The sequence below is a fragment of the Ornithorhynchus anatinus genome, chromosome 3 (assembly GCF_004115215.2).
Source record: "Ornithorhynchus anatinus isolate Pmale09 chromosome 3, mOrnAna1.pri.v4, whole genome shotgun sequence".
Taxonomy (NCBI): Eukaryota; Metazoa; Chordata; class Mammalia; order Monotremata; family Ornithorhynchidae; genus Ornithorhynchus; species Ornithorhynchus anatinus.
This window is the reverse complement of record NC_041730.1, coordinates 45,350,918-45,369,069: the sequence shown is the minus strand read 5'-3', so window position 1 is coordinate 45,369,069 and position 18,152 is coordinate 45,350,918.

The window sequence follows — 18,152 nt, the reverse complement described above, 5'->3', positions numbered from 1 at the left end:
TGGCCGACGGGGATGGAGCTGCTCCTTATGTTCGGTGTCGGCTCCGGTTACCCACCCCCAGTGTTGGTTGGGCCCATCCGGCCTGTGGGCATGTCTTGGGGGGACGTGGAGTAAGAAAGAAAAGAAAAATGTGGGGGCTGGGGGGGGGGGGGGGATGGTCAGCAACCAAGCCGAAACCCGAGTTGGTTTATCCCATCTGAATACCGCGTTCAGATGGCTTCACGCATCCTTGATGACCACGAAAATGAACCGTTTTGTAGAAATATCGCGTCCGTCTGCCCTACGTGGATATGGGGAGATAGCATCCTCTCGGAGCTCTCGTTTTCAGTTCAGTGTTTCCTGCTCCTCACCTCTCTTCCCGCCCCCAGCCCCTCACGGTACTGTGCGCATTATTCAAGAGCAAAATAAACACCCTAAAGTCCTAACAGTTTTTGAGAATCGCGGCTCTGCATCGGGCTCCGCGACGGTCGATGGAACCGATGGTGTTGTCGCTCGTTTTACAGAAACGAGAAACGTGAAACGGTACCTGGTTTTGTCCGTTAATAGGAAGCTCCTCCCGTCTCACACTACAGCCAGGTAGCTCGCTACCGGAAGGCCCAGACTCTCGATCTCGGTACCGTTACCACTATTTTGAAGAGATTGCCGATCTAATCCCTGTTTTCCCACTCCTCCTTTCTACTGTAGCTAGGTTCAGTGGCGGGCTCCCGGAAGTTTGGCCACCGCGTTCAGACTCAGTGAAACGCCTTGCTTGCGTGTTTCAAAATGAAGGTCGTGTGTTTAAAGTTTAATGCGAGCAGATGGCTCCCTGAAGTCACGCACCATTAAACAAGACGAAACGTTTATTATTTATTTCCATGTCCGAGTTCATGGGACACGGCTCGTTTTCTTACTCCCTATGAAGTTTCACGGGAGCCTTCGGGGGCAGAAACGTGTGCTCCGATTTACGCTTTTTGTAATGTGTTAAGTTCGCTGTCATTCAACACAAGACATCATAGGCCCCCAGCTTCATCTGCCACTCTCAGGTTGATCTTGTTTTTTTTTTTTTTTAATTTTTTGTCTGCCTTCCATTATGAGATTGTTTTCTTCTACTTCTTCTACTGCTTTTGAAATGGAAAGAAAAAGAGAGAGAGAGAGAGGCTATACACATCTGAGTTCAGACCTCTTGGAAATCGCAGTCTCTGAGTTTTCCGGCCAACACGGGGGCTCTCGTTGGAATTCATTTGGTTGTGCAAAGGAACCACTGACTGCCAACAAAAGTGTGTCTCCCTGTTACCTCCAAGGAAGAATACATTTTTAAGGGCCTTTTATTTCAGGCCCACGACCGCAGACAAAAAAATACAGTACGTGCCTGAAAATGACAAAAAGAATTTTATAACACACACACACAAAAACCCACAAAAAACCAACAAACAAAAAAAAACACCCAAATAGCCTTTAATTCTCCAATCTCCGTACCGTTTATGTAAACCGGTATTTTGCCAAGTTTATTTGTTCCCATTGTAAATGACGAAATGGACTTTTCACTTTATGTTTATTTGTGTAATGTGTATAAAATGGGTTTGTGACTTAAGCATATTCATATTGGGTCGGTGGTTACTTCAATATTGTACTGCTGCTGGGAACTCAGTGTGGATTCCGCCTTTTGATAATGTGGATCCTCTGGGTTCTATTTGGAGGGGGAGGACTCTGTTTTTATTTTGTTTTGTTTTGTTTTGTTTTCCAAAAGTGAATGTTCTCACCTTTCTTAACCTATTTGCAGAAGCTTTCAAAAGGAGTTTGTCAGACCTCCTGGCAGTACAGTATTCTTGTATTTGTTCTCGTCCGTGTGTAGGTACTGGTACCTTTTTGTTTAAAAATATTTTAAGTGTTGGCTTTAAAGTGAATTTATCTTTAGTACGATAGTAATATGAAAATTATAGGGTTTGTGTGCAGAGAATTTTTTTATAAAGTGCTTTGTAAAAAAAAAATGTATTCTAGCTTTCGCGGTACATATGTGTGATAACTTTAATATCCATGACAGTTAAGTGCAATTATTTCATCACTCTAAAAAATGCTATTTTTGTGTCGGTTACTGCAGGTGTTTTCATGTCTTTGCAAAGTGACACATTTTGATGCCTTCTTGATAAAGTGGTAGACTTTTTGTAGCTTTCTAGAAACTTTGTATTCATACAGTATCGATTGAAAATAAAGAAAATGAAAGTGTCTGCCGCTTTCCCGTCTGCAGGTGCACCGAGAGTGTGCCTGTTGAATATTGGATTTTCCGGGGAGCGGGGAGGGACAGCGGGTGGAAGGGTCACTGAAATACGGGGCGGGGGGAACCTGGGTTTTGTTTATTTTATTTTGACCTCGCGACTTTGGGATTACATGTTGTAACTGAGCGGTTGGAACGTTTCAGAACTGGGCCCCCATCTGGGGAGTTTGAAACGAGGCAAATGTGCAAAGGAGCTTTGTCCATTAGGAGAGAAATCCCTCCTCAGTCCCTGCCCTGCAACGGGTCATGCTCAGCGCTGACCCCAATAGTGCTGTCCACTAACATCGGGCCACCCACCTTGACACCCAAGCCAGTGCTCTATCCACTAGACGACGAGACTTGGGTTCCAATCGTATCTCTGCCAAATGTCTGCTATGTGACCTTGGGCAAGTCACTTCACTCCTCTGGGCCTCGCTTACCTCATCGGTAAAATGGGGATTAAGAACGGGAGCCCCGGGTGGGACAGGGACTGGCTCCAACCTGATTAGTTTGACTCCACTTTGGCGCTTAGAACAGTGCCCGGCACATAGTACTTAACAAGTACCATTTAGAAAAAATAAAAAAGCCAGCTGGGCGAACTGTTTTCCTCTACTTTCTGGAAGTCATCAGTCCATCGATTAATCAGTCGATGGTATTTACTGAGCGCTTACTGTATTCAGAGCACTGTATTAAGCTCTTGAGAGAGTACAATATAGTAAAATTGGTAGACACATTCCTTGCCTAGAGGGGAGCTTACAGGCCAAAAGGGGAGACAGACTCCAAAATAAGTATTAATTTCAGCAAAGACTCACCTAGTCCATCAGTTCACATGGGGACCGTTTAGTAAACGATAACAATTGTGATATTTGATAAAGTGTTTTCTACGTGCCAGGACTAGGGTAGATATAAGATAAGTTGGACACAGGCCCATGTCCCACAAGAGGCTCACAGTCTTCATCCCCATTTTAGAGATGAAGTAACAGATATAGAGACGTGAAGTGGCTTGCCCAAGGTCACGCAGCAGACAGATGGTGGAGTTGGGATTAGAATCCAGGTCCTTCTGACTCCCAGGCCTGTGCTCCACCCACTAGGCCCACACTGCTTCCCAAATCCCCAAAATGAAAATGCTAAGAAAACATTTTCCAGCCTAGATTGTGAGACTGGGGCCACCCACCCCACCGGCCTTGAGAAGCTGGTCTGTCCTTAGCCTAGGGAACTCGGTGGATGCAGGTGGATGAAACGTGAATGGACCAGGAAATGAGCTGGCCAAGTATGTGTTTTGTCCGGGAGATTTTCATCATCTGAAGTCCAGCATTCGGTACACGTGACAGCAGCAGTTTGGGATCTCAAAAAAGGGGAAAAAAGGGTGAGTTTTCTATAAGAATGTATGAATATACTTTGATTTTAGAGCATTTTTAGGTGGGTGATTTTTGTCTCACCTAGCAGAAAGACTATGGGCCTGGGAGTCCAAGGTCCTGTGTTCCAGTTCCGGCTCTGCCACTTGGTGTTATATGACCTCTAGCGAGTCACTTCGCTTCTCTGGCCCTCGGTTTCCTCAACTGTAAAATGGGAATTCAATATCTGTTCTCCCTCCTAGTTAGTGCCTGTCCCCCTTAGGGCTGTCTGTCTCCAAACTGAGTAACTTGTTCCTACCCCAGCGCTCAGTACAATGCTTGACTAATACAGTGCTCTGCACATAGTAAGTGCTCAATAGATACTATTGAGTGAATGAATGACACATATTGAAGCACTTAACAAATGCTGTAATCATTACCACATCTCTGTGAGAAAGGCAAAAGCAGGTGGTCAGTCATTTAAGGGGCTCTTACTGTGCAGAGCTCTATATTAAGCAATTGAGAGAGACAGTCTACCAATATAACTCTCCCAAGTGCTTAGTACAATGCCTTGCACACAGTAAGTGCTCAATTAATACAATTGCATGAATGAGTGACTATCACAGACACACTGCTGCCCGCCATGAGCTAGAGGGGGAGACAGACAAGTTACAGATGTGGACCTAAGTGCGGTGAGGCTGGGATGGGGGATGAATAAAGGGAGCAAGTCAGGGAAGAGCAGAAGAGAGTTGAAAAGGAAAAGAGGGTTTAGTCAGGGAAGGCCTCTTGGAGGAGGTGTGCATTCACTAAGGCTTTGAATTGGGGGAGAGTAATCGTCTGTAGGATTTGAGGAGGGAGGGCGTTCCAGGCCCGAGGTAGGATGTGGGCTAGGGGTCGTCAGCGAGATAGACGAGATCAAGGTACAGTGAGAAGGTTGATGTTAGGGAAGCCAAGTATGGAGGCTTGGTTGTAGTAGGAGAATAGCAAAGCGAGACTGTAAATTCATCCCCTCTAAACTGTAAACTCATTGTGGGCAGGGCAAGTGTCTTTTAAATTGCTCTGTTGTACTCTCCCAAGTGCTTAGTCAGTGCTCTGCACACAGAAAGTGCTCAATAAATTCGATTGACAGTCCGTCAGAAAGGCCGGCCGGGAAAGGGGTGCAGGATGGCAAAGGGGGCTGTCTGGTGTGTTTGGCCTGAGACTCGCTCCCCCTCTAGACTGTCAAGCTCACTGTGGGCAGGGAATGGGTCTATTTTATTGTTCTACTGTACTCCCCCAAGCCTCCTCTCAGGGTCGCACCTGGAGAGTTTCCAGTACCCTACCAGTCTCGACTACGGGAAGGGGGAGTCGAGCAGAGGCCTGCCCATTCCATTCCTAGCTTGGGCGGTGGCTAGCGAGTGGAAGGCAATCTTGCTACAAGTCAGAACTCCCCTGCGCTGGGCAGCAGCGGTGTGGGATAGAGTCGAGGGCAGAGACTTATTTACTGCGTGAAAGGAGGCAATGGTAAACTGTCCGGATTTTTACCAAGAAAACTCTATGGATCCACTACCAGAATGATTGCAAATGGAAGGGAGGCGTTCTGGGAGAGATGTGTCCTTGTTGTCGCTATGGGTTGGATACAACTTGAAAGCATAAGACAACACCTGTCCCAAGCTCTGAGTACAGTGCTCTGCACACAGTAAGTGCTTAATGCATACGACGGAATGAATGAGCGCACTCCCCTCCAGCTCCCGCCACAGCCGAAGCGACAGATCCTTCCTGATCCCAGACACACCCGAGCTGCGACTAACTTCGGGGTAGGGCCTCTGTGGCCTCTCCTGCCCGCCCAGCTGCCAGCCGGACCAGGTCAGTGAGGCTGGGGCCCGTGACGTGGGGATCGCCGTGGGGCTTTTGCTGCTTTCCCTCTTCCCCTCCCTCAGCCCTATGGCAGCTGCGTCCCCATCCGTCCCATCTTGATTTCAATTAATGTCGCTCTCCCCGTTCTGGGTGGTAAACTCACTGTGGGCAGGGCATGTGTCCTCTAATTCTGTTGCATTCTCCTCTCCCAATAGTAATAATAATTGTGCTATTTGTTAAGCATTTACTATTTGCCAGATACTATACTAGGTGCTGGGGTACATACAAGTTAAGCACTGTCCCTGTCCCAGATGGGGCTCACAGTCTTCATCCCCATGTTACAGATGAGGGAACTGACTTGCCCAAGTTCACCCGGGAGACCTGTGGCAGAATCGGCATTAGAAGCCAGGTCCTTCTGATTTCCAGGCCCAGGCTCTATCCACTAGGCCATGTGCTTTGTACCCAGGACATGTTCGACAAATACGATTGATTGGTCATTGGTAATGATGATAATGTCTGTGGTATTTGATAAGCACTTAATATGTGCCAGGCACTGGACTAAGCACTGGGGGGTTACAAGCAAATTGGCTCGGACACAGTCCCTATCCCACATAGGGCTCACAGTCTTCATCCTCATTTTACGGATGAGGGAATTGAGGCAAAGTGAAGTGACTTGCCCAAGGTCACACAGCAGATACTTGGTGGAGTTTGGATTAGAACCAGGTCCTTCTGATTCTCAGGCCCGTTCACTAACTACTAGACCATGCTGCTTCACGGGGACGGGATTAGGGAGGTTTGCATCCTTCAGTGGCATGGGCCCCAGTGCTGGCCGAGGATGAGGTCGGTGAGGCGGGCGGGCGCACCGGGCAGTGAGGGCTGAGGGCAGGGGAGTGACGCGGCCGCTCGGTGGACCTATTCGGGTCAGGGCTACCAAGTCTGGGATCCCACCTCGCCCCTGACCATTCACCAGGCTTCCCGGCCGGCAAGAATTGGGGTTGTGGCCGCCCGCGATGGCCTCCAGGGCTGAGGGCGAGGGGAGGTTTTGCCCAGCCCCGGAGCCCGGCGGGGGCAGAGGAGGGGATTAGAGGACCCTGGTAGGCCTGGGCTGGGGAGCGGTATCCTGCCGACAGGACCCCACTTCCCGCCCCACCCATGCTAAGGCCTGGCTTTACTCCCGTTCAGTCTCCCCCTCAAATCTGTAAGTTTGTTGTGGGCAGGGAATGTGTATGTCATATTGTTATATTGTACTCTCCCAAACACCTAGTACAGTGCTCTGCACACAGTAAGTGCTCAATAAGTACCACTGAGCAGATGGGGGTGCGGGGACCACCCCCAAATCTTGAGTACCCCCAAGAATGATTACATCAGCATCTAAGCAGCATGGCTTAGTGGAAATAGCACAGGCTTGGGAATCAGAGGACCTGGGTTCTAATCCCTGCTCCACCACTTGTCTGCCGTGAGGCCTAGGCAATGCTGCAACTGCCCTTTAATCTTAAAAGGGGGATTAAGATCTTGAGCTTCATGCGGGAGCTGGAGTGTGTCCAACCTGATGAGTTTATCTCTATCCTAGCACTTAGCTCAGAGCCCCACTTACTCATAGTAAGTGCTTCACAAATAGCCTGGCAAAAGAAAGTATTAGTGGCACCGGAGAGTGATGGAAAGTCCCAAAGAACCATGCCCTAGTACCAGCATGAGGTGATAGAGAAGGGCAGCCTCCCAGACCAACGCCTAGTAGCACCGTGGACCGGTAGAACAAGCTTCCTCCTACTGCGCCATACTGTACTATACTACACTGCCATCAAGCCACCCTGAACAAGCCAGCTGTCCCCAGAGGGTGATAAAGACGCACAGCCTACCACAAAAATGATTAATGCCACCAAGGGACATTCTCAGACCAGAGGATGGTTCTAGTTCCAGGGACCAAGGGAATCTCTCCATAGCAGCTGCTCTGTGCTTCTCCTCGGCCTCCAGGATCATCCCCCTTACACTGTGTGCGTGCCTTAGTGGAAAGAGCACTGGCTTGGGAGTCAGAGGTCGTGGGTTCTGCCACTTGCCTGCTGTGTGACCTTGGACAAGTCACTTAACTTCTCTGTGCCTCAGTTACCTCATCTGTAAAAATAGGGTTTAGAAAATGTGAGCCCCACATGGGACAATCTGGTTACCCTTTATCTATCCCAGCGCTTAGAACAGTACGCTGCATGTAGTAAGTGCCTAACAAGTGTCATTATTATTATTATTATTATTATTATTCATTCATTCAATAGTATTTATTGAGCACTTACTATGTGCAGAGCACTGTACTAAGAGCTTGGAATGTTATTATCCAACTCCCAGATTTACCTCATTACTTGGTGGGCTGTATTACTACCCCAAAGGGATAGCATGGGGGGGAGGGGTAGTGTGTGTGTGTGTGTGTGTACACATACAATAAGGGGGAGGACGAGTGATGAGGTGGCTGCCATTCATGAGAGAACAGGGGCTGGTGGCTCTGTGCAGGAAGCTAGTTTTGTCTGACTTGATTGGGGCTGAGGAGACCCAGCGCCCTTACTTCTGTAGATGGATCAAGCCTCTCTGTCGCTACGGTCCTGTCTGCAGGGTCACTGCACACACTCATTCCCTTCCCCGGGGACCTTTCTGGGCTCAAAGCAGAAGCTTTTGGGATCTAATGACAAGAGAAGGAAAGAGGGCCTTTCAGCATCTCCCTGTTTTTGTCTGAGAAGCAGAGCGTGCAGACTCCTGCCTGAGATCAAGTCAACGGGGGTGTGGGCTGGTAGAAAGGAAGGCAGGTATTGTATTAGAAACTGCATTCTATCCAGGGTGCAGTTCTGCACCTTCTTTTAATCAGTTGGGTGATGCAGCCCTTATTGTGTGCAGAACATTTTACTAAACACTTGGGAGAGTTCTATATGCGAGACACATTCATGCCCACAACAAGCTTACAGTCTAGAGGGGACTGGAGTTCCTGGAGTAACAGAATTGAGGGTGCAGATAATAATAATAATGTTGGTATTTGTTAAGCGCTTACTATGTGCAGAGCACTGTTCTAAGCGATGGGATAGATACAGGGTAATCAGGTTGTCCCACGGGGGCTCACAGTCTTCATCCCCATTTTACAGATGAGGTAACTGAGGCCCAGAGAAGTTAAGTGACTTGCCCAGAGTCACACAGCTGACAAGTGGCAGATCCAGGATTCGAACCCATGACCTCTGACTCCCAAGCCCGGGATCTTTCCACTAAGCCACGAGGACAAAGCAGGTTTTCTCTAATAGAAAAGGAATTTTATACAGTGTGTACTTCTGGACCTCCAGTCTCTGGAGAACAAGCCTCATCTGGGGATCTGAGGAGAGGATGGGCAAGTGTTTATAGGGCAGATTGTGACAGTCAATTTAGCTGCAGATGTCTGATTGTCCACTTAACCAAGTTGGGTGAGGTGGGGTGAGGGCGGAGAGAGTGGTAAAAAGTGTTGGGAAATCTAGGTTGTCTGTGCTTCCTCTGCTTTCCCTGCTTCTCAGCCTCCCCCCCTCCACAGCCAGCTTTGAGCACTGGTTTTCCTTGCAACAGATGGTGTCCCGATCAGACCCTCAGGATCGCTAATTCAGGTGCCTCAAGACCAAGGTCCAGAGCTCTAGATATCCATGGGCTGGGACCAGAGGAGATTGTCTAATACCACTTGACTCCTATGACACCAAGGTTCTTTTCTGCCCATCCCCAGAGGAGGCCTGAGTGAGTCCCGAGGACCCCTTCCTCCACAATTGCACGTCCGGTCTGCTCGAAGCCCTACAGCCCCAACCCCCTGGCTGCACACAGCTCAGGGCAGGATGGCCGAGGGGAGGATCTAACTACTCATTTTACATAAACTGCTCAGTGAATCTCTCCAACCTTGAGGGTCATCTTTCTAATGTGGACAGAGGTCAATGCCCAGACATGCACAGCTGTCAAGATGGAGCCCTGGGTTGCACAGTCCTCCAAAAGGGAAAGGTGGGGTGGTGGGGGGCGGGGTGTGTGTGTATATATGCGAGAGAGAGAGACGTGCTAAATTTAAAGGGGAGAATAATGAGGAAAGGCCTGCCATACCCAGCACAGGGGCTGGGGCTCTGTGCAGGGCACAGGTTCTGTTTGTCTTGACTGTGGCCTTGCAAAGACCCAGGTCCCCTAATTCTGTAGAAAGGTCCAACACCCCTGTTCCCAATCTTGTCTGCCGGGTCACCCTCCATATCCTCAGCCTCACTAAGGAATGAACCCTTGGCAAAGAAGCTTTATGACCGGCAGTGGTGGCTTCTGCAGATCTACGTCAGGGAGCCGTGGAGTTGATTAGTGTTTCCACTCCATTTGTCTTTGAGAAGGAGAGTTGTGTGGGCTCCTGTACCAAGGCACCAGGAGTGCAGGTGGGAGAGTAGAAGGAAGGTCTTGAACTAGAAACAGGTCTGTTCAGTCTGCAGTTCTGGTCTTACAGTCCCTGAGAAATGAGTCTCTCCTGGGGATTGGAGGCATGGGGGGTGGTTGGGGGGAGCGGGGAGTGTTAGTAAGGCAGAGTATAGCAGTCAGCTTAGCTGCAATGTTCTGGGTGATGACCTAACCTCTTAAGAGGGGGCAGGCATTGGCCAAATCAGTCAGTCAATTAATGGTATTTACAGAGTGCTTACCCTTGGGAGAGTACAATGAAAGAGAATTGGTGGACAGGTTCCTTGCCTATAATGTCTGTCTCCAATAGACTGTGAGCCCGTCATTGGGCAAGGATTGTCTCTATCTGTTGCCGAATTGTACATTCCAAGTGCTTACTACAGTGCTGTGCACATAGTAAGCACTCAATAAATACTATTGAATGAATGAATGAATAAACCCCCCACCTGAGGCCTCGCTGGAGCCTGGCCTCTGAGACAACTGAAACAACCCCTGAGGTCCCGTCTGGAGCCCGACCCCCAGAGTGGTCCCCAAGACCCCCGAGACTTCACTGGAGATCGACCCCCAAAGTCTCTGCTGGAGTAAACCCTAGAATCCCACCAGCAGGTGATCCCTCGAGACCCCCTCGGTTCCTGCCCAGGAGACCCGCATTGGACCCACGTCCTGCCTCCGGCCTGGAACACCCTCCATCGGCATATCTGACAGACATTCAAGGCCAGAATGGAGGGGAGGCAGGCAGAAGCAGGAAGGTTAGGTCTAGGACATAGCCCTGGGGTTTCCATTGCTAACCCCCTACCACAACCTAGACTGAGCCATTGGAGCTCTTTGCAATATGGGGGTCGCCCACTGGCCTCCCGCAGCCCGAGCCGCCATCGATCAGTCATCGGTCACTGGTATTTATTGAGCATTTACTTGAGCATTTGTGCAGACCACAGTACTAAGTGCTTGGGAAAGTACACTGCAATAGAATTAATAGACATTGTCTCTGCCCTTAAGGAGTTTACAGTATACAAGGGAAGAAAGACACTGAAGTAAATTACAGAGAGAAGAAATGGCCATGTGGGACTAGCAATTGCTTAGAGGGGTACCATCCAACAGCACAGGCCACGTAGAAGGGAGAGTAAATAGGGGAAATGATTTAGTTGTGGAAGACCTCTTGGAGGAGATAATAATGATAATTATTATGGTATTTGTTAAGCATTTACTATGTATCAATCACTGTTCTAAGCTCTGGGGTAGATAGAATAATAATAATGTTGGTATTTGTTAAGTGCTTACTATGTGCCGAGCACTGTTCTAAGCGCTGGGGTAGATACAGGGTAATCAGGTTGTCCCACGTGGGCTCACAGTCTGAATCCCCATTTTACAGTTGAGGTAACTGAGGCCCAGAGAAGTTAAGCGACTTGCCCAAAGTCACACAGCTGACAGCTGGCAGAGTGGGGATTAGAACCCATGACCTCTGACTCCAAAGCCTGGGCTCTTTCCACTGAGCCACACTGCTTCTCTAAGGTAATAAGGTTGTCCCACATGGGGCTCACAATCTGAATCTGAATCATTTCACAGATGAGGTAACTGAGGCACAGAGAAGTTAAGTGGCTTGCCCATGGTCACATATGAGACAAATGGCGGAGCGAGGATTAGAGCCTACGTCCTCTGATTTCCAAACCTGTGCTCTCTCCATTCATTCAATCGTATTTATTGAGCGCTTACTGTGTGCAGAGCACTGTAATAAGTGCTTGGGATGTATAATTTGGCAACAGATAGAGACAATCCCTGCCCAACAATCCCTGCCCAACAATGGGCTCACAGTCTAAAAGGGAGAGACAGACAACAAAACAAAACAACTAGGCAAATCCATGTGGCTTAGAAGTGAGAGGGTTCTCAAGATGGGGAGAGTGGTGGGCTATCTGATTTGAAGGGCCAGGCTTTCCTGGCCATTCCTTGGGTCCGGTGAGAGTGGCCTGGACGTGGGGTCTGTGAGGAGGGAACTGAGACAGGACAGGAAAGGAGATTGGGGGTCAGGCCAGAAATGAGACTCACTGGAGAGCTGTTTGGAATTTATACTTCTCTGGACAAACCCTTTCATGGTAAAGATCCTATCTTATCCTATCCTAACCTATCCTACTCTATCTTTACCACAGCCATACCTTCATCCAATGATGCAGCTGGGCCTTCCCTCAGGGGCACCTGATCTCCACCCCAGCTGCTTCCATTCAGGGAGATTAGTGACTTCTCTCACCCCCACCCCCTCCCTGCCCTGTATAAGTCTATGAAGCCTCAATCAATTCAGTGCTGGATGTCTTTGAATCAGTGTAATTCTGTGGTTTGGGGAATTTAGGAGAAGAAAGGGGTTGTGGAAAGAGGTTTTGATTATTGGGGAGCCTAAAATCTGCTTTCTGGTGTGGTAGGTGGGAGCTTTTCTAGGCCAGATAATTTCCCCAAGGGCCTTTATTGCTATTGTTCTTGTCTGTCCGTCTATCCCGATTAGACTGTAAACCCTTCAAAGGGCAGCGACTGTCTCTATCTGTTACCGATCTGTACATTCCAAGTGCTTAGTACAGTGCTCTGCACATAGTAAGCGCTCAATGAATGAACTGCTTTCCTCACCCACCCTGACCTCATTCATTCCTGCACTGGGGGTCAAGGTGGGTCGTGAAGTGAAGGGCCTACCACTCCATCTAAAAGGCTTCTTGCCCACTAAAACTGCCTCTTTGCTCTCCAGCTTCTGTTTGTGGTCTCTGGAAGTTTTAAGGGACACTTGGCTGCTGCAATCGATCAGTATTTGAGTGCTTCCTATAGGAGGAACACTGTACTAACTGCTTGACAGAACCCAGTACAACAAATTAAGGGGTCATGGTTCCTGCAGCTTAGTCTCACCCCCTCAACACACCAGTATCCACTTTCCTTCTCTCGTTATGGTGTCGCTTTCCCTCATGCCTTTGGATATGTTTGTCTTGTGCATGGTGATATAGGTCCTTTTCAATCTTATAGGTCCAGCAGTAGTATAATGAGGAGAACCCAGATTATACAATACAGGTAAGGGAAGATTCTGAGTAAAGGGATATGCATTTAATTGATGTGGGGTGAATACCTCTGTGCTTAGGGGGTGGGATTAAGTGCACAGGTGAGCTGTAAGGGAAAATGAAGTGTGTGTTTGGAGTTGGGGTGTTGGAGGTAGGGGGGATGAGAGCTTTAGTTAGGAACGGCTTGTTGGAAAAGAAGCAGTTTCATTAGGGCTTTAAAGATGTGGGAGATGGCTGGTAGGTCCACTGCGTAGGTGGGGGATGGGAATCCTAGACAGAAGGATGTGTGGGATGGGTTATGGGTGGATGTGGTGTAAGTGAGGCATAAGGAGCAGTCAGGAGCTTTCAGGCACTTCCTAATCCCAGGTTAGAGCCATCTGGAGGTGCGTGTCAAAGAAGTCCTGATGACCGGAAGAGGTGGACCGGCTCATTTCCCCTCCGAGAAGCTTGTCACCACCCTTTTTGGCCATGAGGACTGCTGTCCCTTCAGTGAGGACCCAGAGCAGCTGATCCCCAGGGAGAGGAAGAATCTGGAACTGAGCTTCCATCTCGAAGGAAAGGTGATGAGGGCATGTGCAGATGAGTAGGGGTTACAGCAGGAGGAGGACAAGGTTTGCAGAGGGGCCTATCACTCTTAGTACTGTGGCTGGTTCTGCCATCTGGGGCTAAGGCTCTGTGTAGGAAACTGGTTCTGTCTGACTTGACTGTGGGACTGAGAAAGACCCAGGACCCTTAATTCTATAGATGGGTCATTCCTCCCTGATCCCAGTCCTGTCCACAGAGTCATCCTGCAAATCCTCAGCTCCTTTAGATGAAGAACCCCTCTGTGCTTGATAGCGACTGCCTCTGAGGGAAATGGGAGGGGGTGGGGCGGGGGGTGGGAAAGATCTTAGTGTTAAGAGTGAAGCTGATCAGGTGCTTTCTGGCTTGCTAGATGTGAGCTCTTCTAGCCCAGGAAAATTCCCCAAGAGCCTCTCTGCAGGGTGTTCTGTGGGGGTATCTTCCTTCTATGTTGACCTCATTAATTCCTGGGTTGGGGGTCAGGGGTAGGTAGTGCAGTGAAGGACCTAACACCATCTTAGAAGGCTTCCTGGTCACTCAGACTGCTTCTTTGTTCTCCAGATTCTTGCTGTGGATGTGGAAGTTCTAAAGGACACTTGACTCCTACAATCAATCAATGGTACGTGAGTGCTTAGTATGTGCAGATCACTTTACTTACTGCTTGGGTGAGTACAGTGCAACAGACCTAGTACACCTGTTAGCTGTCACCTTGACTCACCCCCTCAGCACACCTGTCACCCCTTGTCTGCAATTCTAAGAATTCCCTTTCAATCTTCTAGGCTCAACATTAGTTTAATGTGAGTTCCCAGACCATAAATACAGGTAAGGGAAGGATCTGAGTGAAAAAAAATGTACCTAATTGATGTGAGGTGAATGCTTCAGTGCTTAGTGGGTGGGATGAAGTGCATAGATGAGCTGGAAGGGAAAATAATGTGTATGTTGGTGTGGGGAGGAGGTGTTGAGGGGTTGGGGGCATTGGGCGGATGAGAGCTTTAGTCAAGGAAGGCTTGTTAGAGAAGAAACAATTACAGTAGGGCTTTTAAAGATGTGGGAGATGGCTGGTAGATCCACTGAGTAGGTTGGGGGTGGGAGTCCAGAGGGGAGGATGTGTGGGATGGGTTGAGAGTGGATGTGGTCCATGGAACAGGCTGGAGCTTTCGGGCACTTCCTAATCCCAGGTTAGAGCCATCCAAAGGTGGATGTTGAGTCCCGATGAGAGGAAGAGATGGATCAGTGGATTCCCTTTCCCAGAAGCTTCTCACCAACCTTCCTGGCCTTGAGGAATGTTGCCCTTTCAGTGAGGACCCAAGAGCAGCTGATCCCCAGGGAGAGGAAGAATCAGGATCTGAGCTTCCATCTCTAAGGGAAGGTGATGGGGGCATGTGTGGATGACTAGGGGTTAGTGCAGGAGGGGGACAAGGCGTGCAGAGGGGCCTGTCACTCTCAGTACTGCGGCTGGTTCCACCAAATGGAGCTAAGACTCTGCATAGGGAACTGGCTCTGTCTTGACTGGGACTGAGGAGACCCAGGACCCTTAATTCTATATAAGGGTCAATGCTCCCTTAACCTACAGTCCTGTCCACAGGGTCACCTTGCAAATCCTCAGCTCCTTCAGAGGTGGAACCCCTCTGTGCTTGACAGTGACTGCCTCTACAGGAGTTGGGAAGGTGTTAAGAGTGAGGCGGCCTAGGTGTTTTCTGGCTTGCTAGACGTGAGCCTTGGTAGCCCGGGAAATCTCCCCAAGGCCCTCCCTGCAGGGCTGTTCTGAGGGGGTATCATCCTCATGGATGACATCATTAATGCCCAGGTTCAGGGTCAGGGGTGGGTAGTGGGAAGCAGCGTGGCTCAGTGGAAAGAGCACGGGTTTGGGAGTCGGAGTTCATCGGTTCGAATCCCGGCTCTGCCACTTGTCAGCTGTGTGACTGTGGGTAAGTCACTTCATTTTTCTGTGCCTCAGTTACCTCATCTGTAAAATGGGGATGAAGACTGTGAGCCTCACGTGGGACAATCTGATTACCCTGTCTATCCCAGTGCTTAAAGAGAAGCAGCGTGGCTTAGTGGAAAGAGCCTGGGCTTGGTAGTTTGAGTTCGTGAGTTCTAATCCCGGATCTGCCACTTTTCTGCTGTGTGACTTTGGGCAAGTCACTTTACTTCTCTGTGCCTCAGTTACCTCATCTGTAAAATGGGGATGAAGACTATGAGCCCCACATGGGACACCCTGATCACCCTGTATCACCCCCAGGGCTTAGAACAGTGCTTTGCACATAGTAAGTGCTTAACAAATGCCATTATTATTATTATTAGTGGGGTGAAGGGCTTAATACTCCATCTCAGATGGCTCTCTGGCCAATCAAACTGCCTCTTTGTTTTCCAGCTTCTCGCTATGGCTGTGGAAGGTACAAAGGACACTTGGCTCCTGCAATCCATCAGTGGTATGTGAGGGCTTAGTATAGAGGCAGATCACTGTACTAAGTGTTTGGGAGAAAACAAAGCAACAGAACTAGCACACCTGTTGCCTGCCACCCTGACAAATCACCTCAGAACACCTGTCCCAACATGTCTGTAATTCTAACATTCATTCATTCAATAGTATTTATTGAGCGCTTACTATGTGCAGAGCACTGTACTAAGCGCTTGGAATGTACAATTCGGCAACAGATAGAGACAATCCCTGCCCAGTGACAGACTCAGAGTCTAATCGGGGGAGACAGACAGCAGAGCAAAACAGAACGAAACAAAAACAAGACAACATTATCACGATAAATAGAATCAAGGGGATGTACACCTTATTAACAAAATAAATAGGGTAATAAATAATATATACAAATGAACACAGTGCTGAGGGGAGGGGGAGGGGGATGAGCAGAGGGTGGGGGCAGGGGAGAAGGGGGGAGCAGAGGGAAAGGGGGGCTCAGTCTGGGAAGGCCTCTTGGAGGAGGTGAGCTCTCAATAGGGCTTTGAAGAGGGGAAGAGAGTGTGGTGGACATGAGGAGGGAGGGCATTCCAAGACAGTGGTAGGATATGGGCCAGGGGTCGACGGCAGGATAGGCAAGAACAGGGGACAGTGAGGAGGTGAGCAGCAGAGGAGCAGAGTGTATGGGATGGGCAGTAGAAAGAAGGGAGGTGAGGTAGGAGGGGGCAAGGTGATGGAGAGCTTTGAAGCCAAGAGTGAGGAGTTTCTGTTTCGTGCAGCGGTTGATAGGCAACCACTGGAGGTTTTTGAGGAGGGGAGTGACAGGCCCAGAGCGTTTCTGTAGGAAGATGATCCGGGCAGCCGAGTGAAGAATAGACTGGAGTGGGGAGAGACAGGAGGAAGGGAGATCAGAGAGAAGCCTGACACAATAATCCAGTTGGGATATTACGAGAGTTTGTACCAGCATGATAGCTGTTTGGATGGAGAGGAAAGGGCGGATCTTGGTGATATTGTAAAGGTGAGACCGACAGGCGTTGGTGGCAGATTGGATGTGTGGGGGTGAATGAGAGAGCTGAGTCAAGGATGACACCAAGGTTGCAGGCCTGTGAGACAGGAAGGATGGTTGTGCCGTCCACAGTGACAGGGAAGTCAGGGAGAGGACAGGGTTTGGGAGGGAAGATAAGGAGTTCAGTTTTAGACATGTTCCTATCTTCTAGGTCCAGCATCTGTTTACTGGGGAGTCCCAGGTGGTACAACACAGATAAGGGAAGGGTATGAGTAAAAAGATATGTACATGATGTGTGGTGAATGCTTCCCTGCTTAGAGGGTGGGATTAAGTGCGTGGGTGAGCTGGAAGGGGAAACAGTATGTGTTTGGAGGGGTTGGGGGTGGTGAAAGTTTTAGTCAGGGAAGACTTGTTAGAGAAGAAACAATTACAGTAGGGCTTTTAATGATGTGGGAGACAGCTGGTAGATCCACTGGGTAGGTGGGGCAGGGGGTGGGAATCCAGAGGGGAGGATGTGTGGGATGGGTTGAGGGTGGATATGGTACATGTGAGGCATAAGGAGCAAACTGGAGCTTTCAGGTTTTTTCTAATCCCAGGTTAAGGCCTTCCGGAGGTGGATATCGAAGGAGTCCTGATGATGGAAGAGGTGGACCAACAAATTTCCATTCCCAGAAGGTTCTCCCCATCCTTTCTGGCCATGAAGACTGTTGCCCCTTCAGTGACAACCCAGAGGAGCTGTTCTCCATGGAGAGGAAGAATCAGGAGCTGAACTTCCATTTCTAAGGGTAGGTGATTAGGGCATGTGTGGATGATTAGGGGTTACTGCAGAAGGACCTACAAGGTGTGTAGAGGGGCATGTCAGGCTCAGTACTGTGGCTGGTTTTAACAATTTGGGGCTAAGCCTCTGTGTAGGGAACCGGTTTTGTACAATCTAACTGTGGAATTGAGAAGACCCAGAACCCTTAATTCTATAGATGTTGGAGGGGGTTAGGGACAGTCAGTACAGTGCTCTGCACACAGTGCTCAGTAAATACAATTGAATTGTATGAATTAATGAATTCATTTGAGGGAGGATATTCCTGTCAGAGATAGTGCAAAACTGTGTCACCTAGTGGAGACAGCACTGATCTGGGAGTCAGACGACCTACGTTCCATTCCTGCCTTTGCCACTTACCCACTGTGTGAATTTGGGTTAAGTGACTTGGCCACTCTGTGTCTCAGTTTCTTCATCTGTAAAATGGAGGTTCAATACCTGTTCTCCCTTTTTTTTTATGGTATTTGTTAAGCACTTTATTATGTGCCAGGGATACGTTGGATCTAATCCATGTCCCAAAAGGGACTCACAGTC